Source organism: Panthera onca, chromosome B1 (assembly GCF_046562875.1).
Source record: "Panthera onca isolate mPanOnc1 chromosome B1, mPanOnc1 haplotype 2, whole genome shotgun sequence".
Taxonomy (NCBI): domain Eukaryota; kingdom Metazoa; phylum Chordata; class Mammalia; order Carnivora; family Felidae; genus Panthera; species Panthera onca.
The window spans coordinates 154,310,913-154,328,701 of NC_138342.1; the positions used below are offsets into that span (position 1 = coordinate 154,310,913).

Sequence of the window (17,789 nt, forward strand, 5' to 3'; positions counted from 1 at the left end):
TTGACAGAGAGAGAGAGACACAGAGCGTGAGTTGGGGAGGGTTAGAGAGAGAGGGAGACATAGAATTTGAAGCAATCTCCAGGCTTTGAGCCATCAGCACAGAGCCTGACATGGGGCTTAAACCCATGAATGGCGAGATCATGACCTGAGCTGAAGTCAGACACTTAACCAACTGAACCCTCCCCCCCCCCCCCCCCCCCCCCCCCCCCCCCGGTGCCCCTGTTCAGTGGATTTTTAAATGACTGAAAGCAACAATGGCTGCTGAGTTGAGTTCAGCTTAGCAGATAACAAATGCCTAATGACTATGTAGAGACATGTAGCTGTCAAGTCAAAGAGGAAGGTCTATAATATGGAATGATTACGTGTTAGAGCGAGTGTTGTAGATAGCAGTTGTACCAGAAGCTCAGAGAAGAGAACTTTAGGTAAGATGGTGGAGTAACTGAGGAAGCCTTGAAGGAGATGATCTTGGCTAAAGGATTAGTGAGATGTAAATGGGAAGAAGTAGAGTAGAAGAGAAGGCCTTTAGGTTGTTCTTCAGCTTGGGCTGCTTTTACTTCTGCCACTTTGAATCCTGTCTGTCAGTTAGAGCCCATTTCAAGTGTTACTTCTTCCTGAAGGCATTGCTGCATCCCTCAGTGATTCCTCCCCTCTAAATCCCTGTAAACTATAATGTATACTACCCAACTGAATTATTATACATTATTTTAGATTGTTACTTGTAGCTCAATGGTGGATTGTAAGGTGTTGGAGGGAAGGGACTGTCTGTCAAGGGTTGAAGATGAATCACTTACAGATTTGGATGACAGTATAAACAAAAAAAGAGCAAGAAAGTGTTAAGAAAGCGAATTTGGGGAAGAAGCAAGAGATTTATTTGGTTTTTCTGAGCAAGTGCAGGGAAGTCAATTTAATAAAATAAGGTATGATCAGATTACAGAAGATCTTGAAAGAAGATAAGGAAATTTGACCTTTATTTTTATGGGTAAGATGTCATCTTTGACAGTTTTTAAACACTGTGGTTAAGCAGGTAGATTAGGAAAAGTTGTTAATTGGCCATATAGAGAATGGTTCCAAGTGGGGAAAGACTGGCTTTTCATAGAGATCAGCTTTAGTCAGAGTGAAGAACATAAATTAAACAGTGCCTTCCATGGTGCTTAGCATGAAGTAGATAACTTAAATTTGTAGAGAAAATGTTGTATGTGGAAATATACACAGAAGGCATTGCATAAATGTTCTTTCACACTTGATCTTAGACAAAAGGCCGAGAAGTGATCCATAAATGTTTTTTCAGATTCTTTGAGTTGAAAGAGCACTGAACTTAGTGTCAGAAAATCTTAAATTGAATCCCTACTTAACCATGATGTTTTTAACTATTAAGTAGCTACTAAATTAGTAGCTAGTTATTTTTGACTTTTTTTGAGCCTCATCTGTATGGCGTATGCCTTACCTATCTAATAGAAGTGTTTTCTGAAGATCAAATTAGTGATTGTTCTGTAATTGTCCAGGTTTATTGTCATTGATGTAGAAAAAAAATTTTTTAAGTTTATTTACTTGTTTTGAGAGGGAGAGGGAGAGAGTGCAAGCAGGGGAGGGGCAGAGAGAGAGGGAGACAGAGAATCCCAAGCAGGCTCTACACTGTCAGCGCAGAACTGGATACAGGGTTTGAACTCACAAACCGTGAGATTATAACCTGAGCTGAAATCAAGAGTGGGATGCTTAACGGACTGAGCCACCCAGGCACCCCAACATAGATTTTGTAAGCATCACTAGGATATGGGTACTGTTAGATAGGATGTTATTAGGGTGTGAAGGGTATAGATGTGTCAAAAATAATGCTAGAATTTTGAGCTTGCTAACTGAATGACCTATTGTCCTAAGTATTAATTGAAGTCATTAATACTGGAGGCTGTTTATTGCTCTTAGAATTCTCAATCTGGAGATTGTTGCTTTATTTGAAAATGTGGGTATCTCGGAACAAACATGGAGGCAATATCCTATGGTAGGAAGGGTATAGGCTTTACCTATAGGCTGACATGGATTCGAATTCTGGCTTTGCCATTTGGTAGATGGTTACCCACCTGTGATCCTTATTTATAAAGTGTTTTAGTTCTTATTGCTGCATAACCAGTTACTTTTAATAGCTTAGTGGCTTAAGAAACAATAATCATTTATTATCTTATGGTTTCCTGTGGGTCAGGAATTCAGACAGGACAAAGCAGGGAGGGCTTGTCTCTGCCCCATGCTGTCTGGGGTGTAGCTGGAAGACTTGAATGCTGGGTATGGGAATCATCTGGAAAAGGCCCAGTCACCCAGGTCTGGTGGTTAATGCTGCCTATTGGCTTGAGTGTAGCTGGGGTGGTAGGCAGAATACCTACTCACAATCTGGTGGCAAGTGTCCTGAGAGAGTGAGAAAGCCAGGTGGAAATAGTACTGGCTTTTATGTCCTAACCTTGGGAGTCACACGGTATCTTCTGTCCCATTTATTTACTCAGGTTGGTATAAAGATCTAAACAGTTTCCAGAAGAGGAGGCATAAACTCATCTTTTTTTTTTAATGTTTATTTATGTTTGAGAGAGAGAGAGAGAGACAGAATGCGAGTGGGGAAGGGGCAGAGAAAGAGGAAGACACAGAATCCTCAGCAGGCTCCAGGCTCTGAGCTGTCAGCACAGGGCCCGACGACGTGAGACTCAAACTCACAGACTGCAAGGTCATAACCTGAGCTGAAGTTGGACCCTCAACCAACTGAGTCACCTAGGCGCCCTTTAAATTTTTTTTTTTAATGTTTATTTATTTTTGAGAGAGAGAGAGAGAGAGAGAACATAGACTAATCTTTTAATGGAGGAACATCAGTGTCACATGAGAAAAGCCTTTGGGATGGGATATGTATTGTTGTGGCTGTCTTTGGAAAACACAGTCTCCCACAAGTGTGTAATAGTATCTACCTGATAAAGTTGTTGTGAGAAAAACATGACAATATAAAAGCTGAAAAATGTTTTCTTTCCTTTTGAGATCTTTAAATCTTAGGGGTTTCTGAAAGAATCAAATAGCTTTTCTTGGTTTCACAGAACATCTTGGATGGCTCTTTTTTTCCATGTGCTGAAAATACAAGTCGAATATCACTCAGTGCTATAGAACATTGTAAAAAAAAGTTTGTTTTTTTTTTTAAAATGACAGCTGCCAGTAAGGTTGATATGTAATGGTTTTTGATGAAGGAAAGTTAAGCACAGACTTAAGAAACAGCTTTTTAAAAAAAGCTTATTTATTTAAGTAATCTCTACACCTAACGTAGGGCTCGAACCCACTACTCCAAGATCAAGCATACATGCTCTTCCTACTGAGCCAGTCAGACACCCATTAAAAAACAGCTTTTTATTGACATATATAATATACATATAGCGAAGTATACATGGCTTCATAATTTTCATAAGTTGAATACACTCCTGTAATTGGCATCCAGAGAAAAAACAAGAACATTGCTGGGATGCCGGCTGGTTCAGTTTGAAGAACATGTGACTCTTGAGCTCAGGGTTGTGAGTTCAAGCTCACATGTTGGGTGTAGAGGTAACTAAAAGAAAATAAATAAACTTAAAGAAAAAAAAAAAACAACCAAGAACATTGCTAGTAAAACAAAAGATTGCCTCTGGGTGCCTGGTTGAGCATTTGACTCTTGATCTTGGCTCCGATCATGATCTCTCGGTTCACGAGATTGAGCCCTGCATCCGGCTCTGCACCGACAACGTGGGGACTGGTTGGGACTCTCCCTCTTCTTCTCTCTCTGCCCCTTCCCTGCTGTCTCTCTTTCTCTCTCTCTCTCAGAATAAAGAAATAAACTTAAAAAAAACAAAAAAGATTGCTTCTGGAGAAATGCTTTTTCTTTTAATATAATATCAAGGTAAAAAGAGAAAATAGAAATTTTGGAATATAGCAGTCTAGTGATATGTGTTGACTTTATTAAATCTGAGGAATAATTGGAAGGAAAGCATAAATAAAAAGCTATTTTATGTGATGTGTGGTTAATTACAATCTAGCTTGTAGAATGGCTAATCCATAAAACAACAAGTTATGCTAGCATATTTATAACTAGAGAGCCAGAAATTTGAAGTTAACATGTAAGTGATTTGAGTCTGTTTAAGGCTCTAGTCAGTTTAGGACTTAAGTTTAGTAGTCAGAAAGACTCAAATTAATATTTTTTCTTTAAAAGCTATAAAATCCTTGCTTTTAGAATAGTATCCAATTTTATTAATGTAAAATCATGACTAATTTTATATGTATACTTAACAACTCAAGTTGGTATACTTTGAAAGTGAACATATATACATTTTAAAGTAATGATTTGTATATTTTTCTGATTAGTTTTGTGTTAACTTCTGGCAGTTGTATGATTTGATGTTTGTGCTTATTAAAACTAATAGAAGCTATAGTTGAATGGGTAAACTATTTCCAACATAACAGCTTCATCATGGGAATTTGGGAAATATTTTTTGCTGTGCTAGATATGGAATTTCAAAACTGTTCTATAAAGTAAGATGCTTAAAATTCAGAAAATTGATAACACAAGGCTAGAGAAGAGATTAAGAATGCCAACTTTGGAGCCAGAAATAGTGGATTAAATCTCAGCCTCACCATTTACCATGTGTGTTGTGGAGCAGGTTACTTAATTGTCCTTTGCCTCTGTTTATTCACCTATAAAGTAGAGATTACATCAGTACCTGCTTGTAGGTTGTTATGGCAATTTAAACAAGTTAAAATATGTAAGATGGCAGTGCCTGGTATATAATAAACCATATATAAATATTAGCTATTACTTTATTAAAATTTTTTTAATGTTTATTTTTGAGAGAGAGACAGAGACAGAGTGCAAGTGGGGGAGGAGCAGAGAGGGATACACTGAATCCGAAGCGGGCTCTAGGCTCTGAGCTGTCAGCACAGAGCCCTATGTGGGGCTCGAACTCACGAACAGCAAGATCATGACCTGAGCCGAAGTCAGACGCTTAACTGACTGGGCCACCCAGGCGCCCCTGTTAGCTATTAGTTTAAATATTACTGTTATTATTATGGGCTGTATTTATGGTATATTCAGTGAGATATAATATAACTTCATAAAGGAAGTAAAAAATTTTAAAACAAAATATATTCAGTTCAATAATAGAGTATATATGCTTATCAAGAAATTACCTAGTTCTATAAAAATTTCAGCTGTGCAAGGTCAGAAACTTAATTTGATCTAGTTTGCCCAAAGTTGATGGAGCACTTAGGGACTAACATGCCATCTGTTAGAAAGCTATGACCCTTCATTTTATGTTTACAGTGAATAAAATAGTCCCTGCCATCAAGCTTCTCCTTAGTATCAACTAATTTGGGAAACCAGATCAAAACATTGCTTATGAGCATAGGGTAAGAACAAAAGGACATTTTATCAAATATGGAAAAGATTACGGACGAAGTATTTCTATTTCTACAATACTCAAAACACTAGAGACTATGGGGCGTCTGGGTGGCTTAGTCAGTTAAGCGTCTGACTTTGGCTCAGGTCATGATCTTGTGGTTCGTGGGTTTGAACCCCATGTCAGGCTCTGTGCTGACAGCTCAGAGCCTGGAGGCTGCTTCAGATTCTGTGTCTCCCTCTCTCTCTGCCCCTCCCCTGTTCATGCTCTGTGTCTCTCTCTCAAAAATAAATAAATATTAAAAAACAAAAACAAAAAAACCCACTAGAGACTGATACATTTGCATCCACCAGACCGATCTTTTTCTTGTGTATGGAGGACTGGGTACACACTCACAGATTTACTCTATGTATTTTCTCATGCGGTGCCACACGGCTTGGACTACTAGTACAATTAACTGTTTTTTTGGAATTACTTTCTTGCCCTGAATCAGTTTAGTTTTCTAGATTCGTCCTGGGGGTTTTTCAAATCTTCATAAGCACCATGTTCACAGATCATCTTTTAGAGCTAATGACCAATTCATTATCTATTTTTGGTACGTTTTTACAATTATAATTCTCAATGTTTGATTCTTAGCATTTAGGAGCACTTTAAGTTACAAATAATACCATGGTATAGAACAGCCTCCTTTTATGTATGTATGTATGTATTTATTTATTTGTTTGTTTATTCAACATCATACTTTTATTTTTTTAAATTTACATGCAAATTAGTTAGCATATAGTGCAACAGAGATTTTAGGAGTAGATTCCTTAATGCCCCTTACATGTTTAGCCCATCCCCCCTCCCTCACCCCCTCCAGTAACCCTCTGTTTGTTCTCCATATTTGAGTCTCTTATGCTTTGTCCCCCTCCCTGTTTTTATATTATTTTTTGTTTCCCTTCCCTTATGTTCATCTGTTTTGTCTCTTAAAGTCCTCATATGAGTGAAGTCATATGATATTTGTCTTTCTCTGACTGACTAATTTCACTTAGCATAATACCCTCCAGTTCCATCCATGTAGTTGCAAATGGCAAGATTTCATTCTTTTTGATTGCCGAGTAATACTCCAATATATATATATATACACACACACACACACACACACACACACACACACACACACACCACATTTTCTTTATCCATTCATCTATTGATGGACGTTTGGGGTCTTTCCATGCTTTGGCTATTGTCGATAGTGCTGCTATAAACATGGGGGTGCATGTGTCCCTTCGAAATAGCACACCTATATCCCTTGGATAAATACTTAGTAGTGCAATTGCTGGGTCACAGGGTAGGTCTTTTTTTAATTTTTTGAGGAACCTCCATACTGTTTTCCAGAGTGGCTGCACCAGCTTGCATTCCCAAGAACAGTCTCCTTTTAAATAACTGAATAAACCTTTAAGCCTTATTTGGTCTAAATCAAAAGAAAATTTTAATTTCAACTCAGGTCACAATCTCATGGTTTGTAGGTTCGAGTTCCGCATTGGGCTCTGTGCTGACAGCGCAGAGCCTGCTTGGTATTCTTTCTCTGTGTGTGTGTCTCTCTCTCAAAATAAATAAACTTAAAAAAAAAAAACCCAAAACTTAAAACTTAAACTCTTAAAACTTACTAAAATTTTATCCTGTAATAAATGTTAATGCTAGTTAGCCTGTCACCATGATAGGGCAAAATAGTTTCTTAGGCTGAGGTTGATCTTCTGCCTTTTGCCTTATTCCTTCCCTCATCTACCCACCAAACAGGCCTTTCCTACTAACCCTGGCTAAAGTCCATTGAAATACTAATATTGTTTTAAAAGGGAGTAAGGTGTGATTTCCCATGGAGAGTGGCAGCATCTACTTTATGAAACAGTTATGTTATAAAATTATGTATAGGTGAATTTGGAAATGGGAATGCATTTTCCCATGGGAACTGACAGTTGTTCCTCGTAAAAATGCTATTCTATTAAAAAAGTGACTAGTTTGGCCCACGACTCATGGAATCAATCACATATTTTTACATTTTGGTATGCAGCAGAAGTGCTTCATTTTGTCACACATAATTTTAAAAAGATTGTATTCAAGAGTTGAGATTGAATAAAATTAATAATTTTTCCTCCTTATTGAGGACATTCTGAAGTGAGACAAAAAATATATATATATATATATATACATATATATATATTTTGGCTCTGGGTGTGTGGCAGTGAATAATGCAAGACTATCAATAACCAGAATCCTTTAGTGTCACCATGCAGAAAGTCCCAGCAGTTAAACCCACTATTGTTTTTGAAACAATGAAAAAGGCAAATAACGGTATTATTATGAACATAGTTCTTACCTCAAGACCACTAGGAGTCCTTACACAACAATTAACATTTTTTAAAATGTTTATTCATTTTTGAGAGAGAGAGAGAGAGAGAAGAGAAGAGATAGGGGAGGGGCAGAGAGAGACTGGGACAGAGGATCTGAAGGTTCTGCACTGTCAGCAGAAAGCCTGATGTGGGGCTCGAACTCACAAACTGTGAGATCATGACCTGAGTTGAAGTCGGAGGCTTAACCAACTGAGCCACACAGGCACCCCATTACATGACCATTTAAGAACCAAATTTAGGCATTCATTCATAGCCTGTAAGAACTGGATGGATGTCTTTGGTTATTTACTTTTAAACTACTTTATTGAAATGTAATAAATATATCATGTAATTCACTGTAATTCATTGTTTAAACAGTTTAGTAGTTTTTATTATATTTACTGAGTTGTGCAACCAGCATCACGATCCAATTTTACGACATTTTAATCATTCTGTCACTCTACTTTCTATCTCTGTAGATTTGAGATTTGACAATTTTGGACATATAAATGAAATAATACAATACATGGTCTTCTGTGATTGGCTTCTTTTATGTAGCATAATGTGTTTGAGGTTTATCCATGTAGCATTTATCAGTACCTCATTCTTTTCATGGTGGAATAATATTTCATTGTATTCTGTTTTGTTTATCCGTTCATCAGTTGATGGATATTTGGGTTGTTCCACTTTTTGGCTATTATGAATAATGCTACTGTGAACATTTATGTACGAGTCTTTGTGTAGACATATGTTTTCATTTCTCTTAGGTAGATATCTAGGAGTGGAATGGCTGGGTCATGTGGTAACTCCATGCTTAATACTTTGAGGAGCTGCCAGACTATCCCAAAGCGGCTGCACCATTTTACATTCCTAACCAGCATTGTTTTTTTTTTTTTTTTTAATTTTTTTTTTCAACGTTTTTTATTTATTTTTGGGACAGAGAGAGACAGAGCATGAACGGGGGAGGGGCAGAGAGAGAGGGAGACACAGAATCGGAAACAGGCTCCAGGCTCCGAGCCATCAGCCCAGAGCCCGACGCGGGGCTCGAACTCACAGACCGCGAGATCGTGACCTGGCTGAAGTCGGACGCTCAACCGACTGCGCCACCCAGGTGCCCCTCCTAACCAGCATTGTATGAGGATTCTCATTTCTCAAGCTTTGAAAGAAGGCTTATTTACTGAAAGGAAAATGGTGGTGACTCTGGCTAATTGGAGAGCGCATACCCTGCCTGAAGGCATTCAAATTACAGTTAAAAAGCAAAACAAAACATTGTGCTGTCCAAACAAAACAGGTCTTGGCCAGATTCAGCCCTTGGCTGCTGATTTGGAACCCCAGGTTCCAGATACTTTCCTACTGAGTCTGACTTGACAGCTTTTTAAAAATTGAGCAAATTTTAAAAAGTAACAATGCAAAAAGGTTTAAAGAATAAAACACTTTTATGTTAATTGATCACGTTAACAAACCATTACCAATACAAACAATTTAAGTCTTGTGTGAACCTCCTTCCAATTTTAATCCCTTTCCTCTCTACTACAGTTAACCACTTTCCTGAAGTTTTTTTTTTTTATCTTTCCCTTGTGTTTCTTTATGTTTTTAGTTTGTGTACTTGTAAATTGTTTGCATATATTACGTGTATGTGAATGACTGTTTCTAGTAAAAGATCAGATAGATAAGTGACTCAAAGTTTGACTATTTATACAGTATAATGCCTGATTGATTGACTGATTTATAGCCTGGGGACAGGACGCGTGGGCAGGAAGAGCTGCCTAATGCCTGATTTTTAAAAGCAAAAAAAAAAAAAAAAAAAAAAAGTGTTAATAGGAGCCAAAAGAAATATAAGTTTATCTTAGGAGGGAAGCTAAAAATTGATATTTAATCATATACCATATTCCTCCTTTTTTCCTCTGAAAAAACCCAGACCTAAACCAAAGCTTTTCCCTCCTCCTCTATTGTTTGCAGTGACTTCCAGACAAGAATGGCAGTGACATTGTATTAGTGTGCCTCCAACCCTTTGAGGAGACTGTGGATCAGTGAGCTGTGCCTGTTCAGAGGTGCTGCTTGAAACACCACAGCTGAAACCTAATAAGAGAAGGAAATTCTCACTAAAAATTGCATTGTTCAGTCCCTTGGTCCACTAGTCTACTTTCCTCTTTAGCTCTGTGTTTTCTATCGTGTGTGTGTGTGTATGTGTGTGTGTGTGTGTGTGTGTGTGTGTGTTATGTAACACCGTAAGAGTTAATACATTAACTTGGGAGTCTTTCTTACAATTCTTTTTCACCCTGTCCCACCAAATGTAAGCTTTGAAGGTAAGAATTTTCTGAAATAGAAAACATTTGAGAGTTAGACTTTAAGACCTTAATGAATGTGAACACTGATTTTTTTGTGGTATTTTGTGAAATGGTTTGTTCTTTAGTACATGGTCTGTATTTTGTGAAATGGTCTGTTCTTTAGAAGAGTTTCTTCAACATGGATGTCATTAGCCATAAATGGCACAGGTATGCCGTGTTTTTCTGTTCTATAGTAAAACTATGGTGCTTCCTTCTTTTTTCCCATTTGGTCATGTTTAACCTAAAGACTAATTGATATGTATGAGGATAACTGCCAGTCTAGTGAGAAAAATACCTGAGATGTTGGTCTCAACCAGTACTGGTTAGTAAGGTCATTAAAAATCTTTTTATTCTTGGGGAACCTGGATGGTTCAGTAGGTTGAGTGTCCATCCAGCTCTTGATTTCGGCTCAGATCGTGATCTCACTGTCGTGGGATTGAGCCTTGAGTCAGGCTCTGTGCTCATAGCACAGAGCCTGCTTGGGATTCACTGTCTCCTTCTCTCTCTGCCCCTACCCCATTTGCACTCTCTTGCTCTCTCAAAAATAAATAAATAAACTTAAAAAAATTTTTTTTATTCCTTTTGATTTTATACTAGACATCAGTTTAGTCACGTCATTATTACTTAATATGAGCAAAACATACTCTGTCTTTCTTTGGAGGTTCATAGTACTCTGATCCTGGTAGAAGAATGAATATGTGCATATACATTCAAATATATACAAACTTTAGTGAGGCTGACCCATGCATATACATTTCTCTTGCAAATGGATTGAGCAATGCTGCCTAGGAGAGGGCCTAATGCCAATAATTGCTTTGAAATATCAGAAGTCATTTTCGGAGCAATTCCTTGTTAGTGGAAGGCATCATTAGGTCATATTAGATGATGACTTTTAAAATTTTCTACTGCTATATGGATACTAATTTAAGTAAAGATTTTAATTGAAGGAAGTCATGCAAAATGTAATTATGGTATGTACAATAGACCTGTTTGTTCTTTCTGCTGTGAAATGACTTGAGTGAGGCTAATAATTCTGCCCAAATAGAATTTACTCCTCTGGAGAACAGTATGTGGTATGTTTTAATTTTATAAAGAGCCTCTTCCTTGGGGAGCCTGTCCACCCTGATTATGTCAGAGTAAAGTGAGGAGAGCATTGTTCAGTATACTCAGAAAGTTAAGATGATTTTTCCCTCTATTTTAAAAAAGTACTATGACCATTGAGTATAGAAGTCATGTACTACTTTTGAATATAGTTATAAAAATGAATCAGATTGTTAAAGCTGAAAAGATAACAAAATATGTATAACTGTATTCATATCTTTATACAGTTAATATAGCAAATAATTAAATAGCTTTAAATATAGATTTTTTTGAAGTTTTGCCAGAAAAGGCTAGTAGATGGCCAAAATGAAATGTGAGATAGTTTGTTAGTAAACCTGCCTGAACAAAAATTAGACTTTTATAGTAGAATTGGTGATATTTTAACATTGCCATTGGGGATATAAATATTAATTATCTCATCCTTTTATTGGTATAACAAGAAATAAACTTTTAACTTTATTTTTTAAATGTCTATTTATTTTGAGAGAGAGAAAGAGAGCATGCGTGTGTGAGCAGGAGAGGGGCAGAGAGAAAGAGAGAGAGAATCCCAAGTGGAGTCCATACTGTTAGCACCGAGTCTGATGCGGGGTTCAAACCCACAAACTGTGAGATCATAACCTGAGCTGAAATCAAGAGTCGGACACCTAACTGACTGAGCCACCCAAGCACCCAGAAATAACCGTTTTTTAAAATACGAGAATAGAGAGTGTCTATCACTAAGTCTACTTGTTTACTAACATTTGCTATAATGAGAACTTAGCGTTATATGTGTTAGTTACTAGGTTAAGGTTAATAGGAATTAAATGTTTTGAATTTATCCAGAATTCGAGATTCGGCACAGAAAATTATCAGATAATATATATTAGATATCTAATTACAAATAAAATTTAGGTAAAACTATCAAGTCTCACTATTGAGGTTTTTAAATTGTCTTTGTTCTTTAGCAATACATTTTTTTAAGGGTTCTTTGTCTCAGTCTCTAGTGTAGGAGTTGTTGCTAACGTAAACTAGATATTATATAAGAATCCAAACTTTTCTTTAAAGATAGAGGTAGCACTACTCCTTGAGGAAGTGTCACATGAGAAACCACTCTAACCCAAAAAGTTGCTGTATCACAGTACCTTAGCAATCTTTATGATCTGTTCAACAGTTCAACATCAGCTCTTTGCCAAGTATCAAGCTAAGAGTTAGGATAATCTTTATTAATCCTTAGTTCCATTACATCGTGGTTAAATTATTTTTAGCTTAGAATGTATGTAAACACTAGTAAAACAAAACACAAAGCGAAACAGAAGACTGAAGAGTTGAGAAGTTGAATTACTCTCTTGTGGACTTTGTAAGGTTAGATTTTTGCAGACTCAGATTTGAAATGATTCTATTGTTTAATTTTGAGCATTGTGCATTTTTTTATGAGAGTGATATTTAGCTAAAATGAAAAATGATTTATTTTGAACATTAGTAGTTTACGGTTCTGGAGCCCTGTTTACTTCTTCCTAAGTTTGTTAAAGAAGTGTCTTGTTTGATGGTGAATTTTACTTTTGCTTCATTTTCATCAAACCTCATTTATATATATTTATAATTAAATAAAAACTTGTATAAAATGGGTAATAATTAAGAGCAATACTGAGTCTTTATCTTCCTGTTTTGGCCCTTATATGAAATAAGTCGGTAATCCCTTTGTTCTACTTTTAGGAAAACTGAAATGGAATTTGCATAAAGATCACTAAGTAGGTAAAAGTTGTATTTGTCACTTAATTTTTAAAAACTTTTTGTTACAGAGAATTTAAAAGATACACCAAAGTAGATAGGATAGTATAATAAACCCCCATGTGCCTATTACTCAGCCTTCAAAATCATTAGCTCGTGGCTAATAAGGTCCTAATCAGATCTTCAATTCTTTCTTCTTTCCTATATTATCATCAAGTTTTCAGTGTTCACTTGTCTAATTATCTGATAAAGTTTTTTCCCTATAGTTTGTTTTGAATAGCATATAAATATGGTCTCTACATTGTGATTGGATTATGTTTTTTGATTTATTGCTCCTTCAGTTGTTGAAGAAACTGGGTTGCTTGTTCTGTAGATAAAGAGGTGAATTTATTACAGAGGATGTGTTATCCTTAGTTAGATGTCAAATCTTCCTGATTTTTCTGGTGAGTATTTTTATCCCAAAATTCCTTTCCTCTCTCTGACATTACCCTAGTTAAGGACCGTAATTGCCTTATGTTTAGATTACAACATAGCTTTTAACTGATTTCTGAAACCCACTAATACCAGACTGATCTACCTTCAAGACTGCCACTACTTCCTGTGTTCTAGAATCTTTTGAATTTAGAGCATTTATTATTTCTAGTAACTAAGAAATGTCACTGTCTAGGTGACATCTTTTATGTTTGTCCTGTCCTATTTTCAAATGCTTATATTGTTTAGCTTTTTCTTGTGTGTTTTGAGGCCCCTCCCCTTTTAGACTGGCTACTTGAAAGCTGAGACCACTTCTATTCTTTGTGTCACTTGAAGTGCTTTCCAGCGAGGTGTTCAGTGAGTGTTTCTTGATTATAGCTATTGTATTAGTGCTTGTTTTCAGAAGCTCCCTCGTTCTGGTATTACCCCCAATTAGTAATTGGAAGGGTGATTTATAAATCAGGGAGTTAGATTTTATGAAGAGTATTTTTCAAGACAGTGGTAGAGCCTGATGAGCCTTCTCCATCCACTTTACCATATGGAGGGCAGTTTTCTAGTATCCTTGCCCACTAGATACAGTAGCTTGTTTATTCCCATAGCACCACGGCTTTTGTTTTATTTTTGTCGTTTGGACAACAACCTTTTGTTTCAATGCTGTTTCATTATATTTAAGTTTACCATTTCCTAGTGATCTAATATTAGGATCATACTGTAGGATAAATTTCCTTTGGGAAGAATTTCCTGAAGATTAAATAACTCTGTAATATAGAAAATACATTTTGCCAACTGGGGTGCCACGGAGTACATTTACCCATAGATGTGTTTTGTTTTGGTTTGCAGTTTCAGTATTTAAAAATCAGGAAGTTTCATATAAAAATTCAGATTTGTAGTTTTTCTTAAACAGCCCCAAAATCTGGCAACACTGGGCTTATTGCCTCCTTTGACAAGGCCATGAGCTCTTCAGGTCCCCAGCTGGTGAACTCCCTTATTTATGTTGTTTACCTGGCCCCTGTGGACCTTTCCATTTATAACCTTTGGTGTAGATTCTTACTGGTTCAGTCACAAAACACATTCTTTCCCGACCTCAGCTTAGGGGTTTGGGGCTCACATTACTCTTTGAGACCATCAGTGTTTGCATTCTAAATATGTTATCAGTTCTTCTTTATTAAGAAATGCGAATTCCATAATTGTTGACATGACTTTATTTATGAATTATTAAGTGTTCAACTTAATACATTGTATACATTTGTAAAAATATAAAACAATACTATCTTCACTAAATGTATAGTTATATTTACATATATAGTTTTCAGAACTGTGTTATTTTTCTTAAAATACTATGTTAACCTATAATCTTGCTATTTTTTAAATTAATTAATAAAATGTTTTAAAAATTTCTCAGTTTTAAATTCTCACTCAAACATGGACCTTAATTTATAAAAAAAAAAGCTCTTTAGGGTCCTCAGTAATATTTAAGAGTGTAAAGGAGTCCTGATACCAAAAGGTTTAAGAATTTCTGATCCTAAAGGATAATTAAAATTGTCTGAGGCACACACCAAAATTTTAGAACATAATTATTTTTCCCCTTCTGAGCAAATCATCTCTAGGTCCCTGCAAAAGCCTATTTAGCCCATGGTATTTCTGAAGTTTATAGCACTATTTAGCTAAGACATTTTAAGCAAACAATTCTTTGATTCAGAGTTCCAGGTTAGCAAGGCCAAGAAATCTAACCCTCTCTTTTATAGTGGGGAGTCAGGGATTACCTGGTTCTAAGCCTTTCTGATTCTCTTGCTCTTGATAGAGTTTGTCGGGTAAACGGTGGGAAGAGGATTTGAAGAAATGAGACGTAATTTTTTGTGATTTGGGATTTTTTGGGGGGCTCTCCTGTGAGATTCAGATGCTAGGGGGTGAGAGAAGGAGTTGTGGAGAAGAAAACAGGTTTCTTAAAGACTTTGGGGGTTTGAAATAATCCTACCTCCTTCCCTTTGAGGAGTGGACAAATTAGGAGAGAACATGCCCTGCCAGGACTTCCTGAAGTTTCTTCTCCCTCTTCTTTCCATCTATCAGTCACCCATTACTTGTCCCCAGCAGAGGATCAAGGAGGGAATCTTTCTTCCTCTCTCCACTTTGGTGTACTTTGTTCTATCATTACAGAGTCTTCACCTTATATTACTGGAGTAATAGAAGAGTTAAGTAAAGCAAGATATGGGTGGAGAAGAGGAATTTCTTTGCTTTTGCTGTGGTGAGATAGACAGGGAGATAGACAGTATGGAGAGACGTTCCCAGCAGCTGTTTGCGGATAGGGGAATTCCCAGGCCAGTTCAGTTGGGCAGCTGTCCAAGTAGAAGGATAGCACGTGTACTCCTGACACATGCTTGGTTTTTTTAAATTCTCTAGTTGCCAACACCTATCTTGTTTCTCCAACTATATTTTAGATCCCTTTGGGTTAGGGATTGAGTCTTATCCAGTTATCCTTCATGTTCAAAGGATTAATAGGTATAGAGTATCTATGTGCTAATATCTAGCATAGGGCTGGACACGCAGATGCTCAAGCAATACTTTTAGATTGAAAAAAATCACGTATATAGTCCTGTTGCCCTAAGAGGAAAGTGGAAAGTCCTCAACCTAATCTCATACAATTTCCTTTATGATGTGGATTGGAACAGGCTCTACAAGTCTTACAAGAGTATATATGGAGAAGACAAATTTAGGTGTATTTTAACTGTAGTGCTGGTCATTGGAGGTACTTTGGCCTGCCATCCCTGGTCTTGAGGAGGGCTAGTTCTGATGGCTTTCTTGGTCTGTGTTGTAGCTTTCAAGAAGGAGCTCCTCCAGGTGTGAGATTCCCGGGACAGGTCTGTTCTTCATAGTGGGTTATGTGAAGTTCTGTGTCTACCAGGGTATTAAAGAGGACAGAAAGGGCAAGAAATGAGTTTATATTAAAAGTGAAGTGAAGAAAGCAAGAAACCTTTGACAAATCAAAATCCTGCTTACTGTCAACAGGATGGATTTATTTGATTGTAAATTTGTATGTTGGAAAATTTATAATAATTTAACAAAAAAATTGAAAAATATCTCTGAATAGATGGGGCGCCTGGGTGGCTCAATCAGCTGGGCACAGGTCATGATCTCATGGTCTGTGGGTTCAGGCTCTGCGTCGGGCTCTGTGCTGACAGCTCAGAGCCTGGAGCCTGCTTTGGATTCTGTGTCTCCCTCTCTCACTTCTCCTCTCCCTGTTGTGTTCTATCAAAAATAAATAAACATTAAAAAAATAATTAAAAAAAAAAATCCCTAAATAGAAAGATTGGTAACTAAAGATTTCAGATGTCAACGGAATGTAGGTACTGTGAGGGAGAAAAGGATGGCCAAGACTAATCTTATTTTTATTTTCAGTTGGAAATATAGTAATTTAAGTTTCAGGATATCTGTTAGTTTTTATGTAGCTGGAGCCTTACAGATTTCTGGGAAGTTGAATTTGTGATGCATAAGCACTTTTGATTAGAGTTCTTTGTTTTGCAGCCTGGGACTTTTATAGCAATTTTATGCAAGAATACATATATATCTAAATCTTTATTAAGGTAAAACCTTTTCCTTTTTATTTCTTAGATGTTATAAACTTAAAAAAATTATCAAGTGTTGTAAAAAAATAAATTTTACCCAACAAAATGAAAACCATCATAAGAACCTGAAGAGTAGCTACTGTTCTTATAATTATACTTTATAATTTTACTTGACTTACATATCCTTCAGTGTAGAAAATTGGGTGACTTGATGTTTTGGTCATATGTAACAAATAAACTTCCTTGTTCAACTTTATTCGCAAAAAACAAAAACCCCGTGTATAAGTAAAACTTAGCCTGTTCAGTTATTACTCTCACTTAGTCTCTGGGCCAGTCATGGCTACCCTTGCAGTCTGCTATATACTCTTTGGGGGGATTGGAAACTGCAATATAATGGAAGCAAGTGGACACCATATACACATTTGGTACTATTTCACATTAGTCATTATAATTAAGTTATGTAAGTTAGTATAGGAAAACCCTATTGTGTGAAAATTCTTTTCCTGAAAGCTTGATTTATTAGAATTGAACCCACATGCTGGCCTTTATCCACTTGCATCAGGAAGGATGCTTAAAAGCAGCATACTGGGACAGAGGCTGGCTCAAGATTAAGTCATACCTTGGCACTGAACTAAGGCCTTGTCATTTCTGTAAGCTTCATAGGTTTTCTGACTCTTTCACCTTCGTCTCCTGTATCACATACTTTTTATGTGTCACTTTAGATCTTCCTGGCCTTATTCTCCCTAGAGCCTTTGATCATGTTGTAGCCCTAGCTGTTGCCAACTCAAACTGGATGCTGACCAACTTCATGTGGACATAATCTGACACCTCATGGCTCCCTCCTCTTCCCCTTTTTCCCTGGGACTGTGT

General features: G+C 36.7%; 1 protein-coding gene across 1 annotated transcript in view; it reads left to right on the top strand.

Annotated features, from left to right (window-relative positions):
• The window catches only part of KIF13B (kinesin family member 13B), a 198,572-nt gene that overhangs the window by 16,076 nt on the left and 164,707 nt on the right, over nucleotides 1-17,789 (top strand). The window lies entirely within an intron of this gene.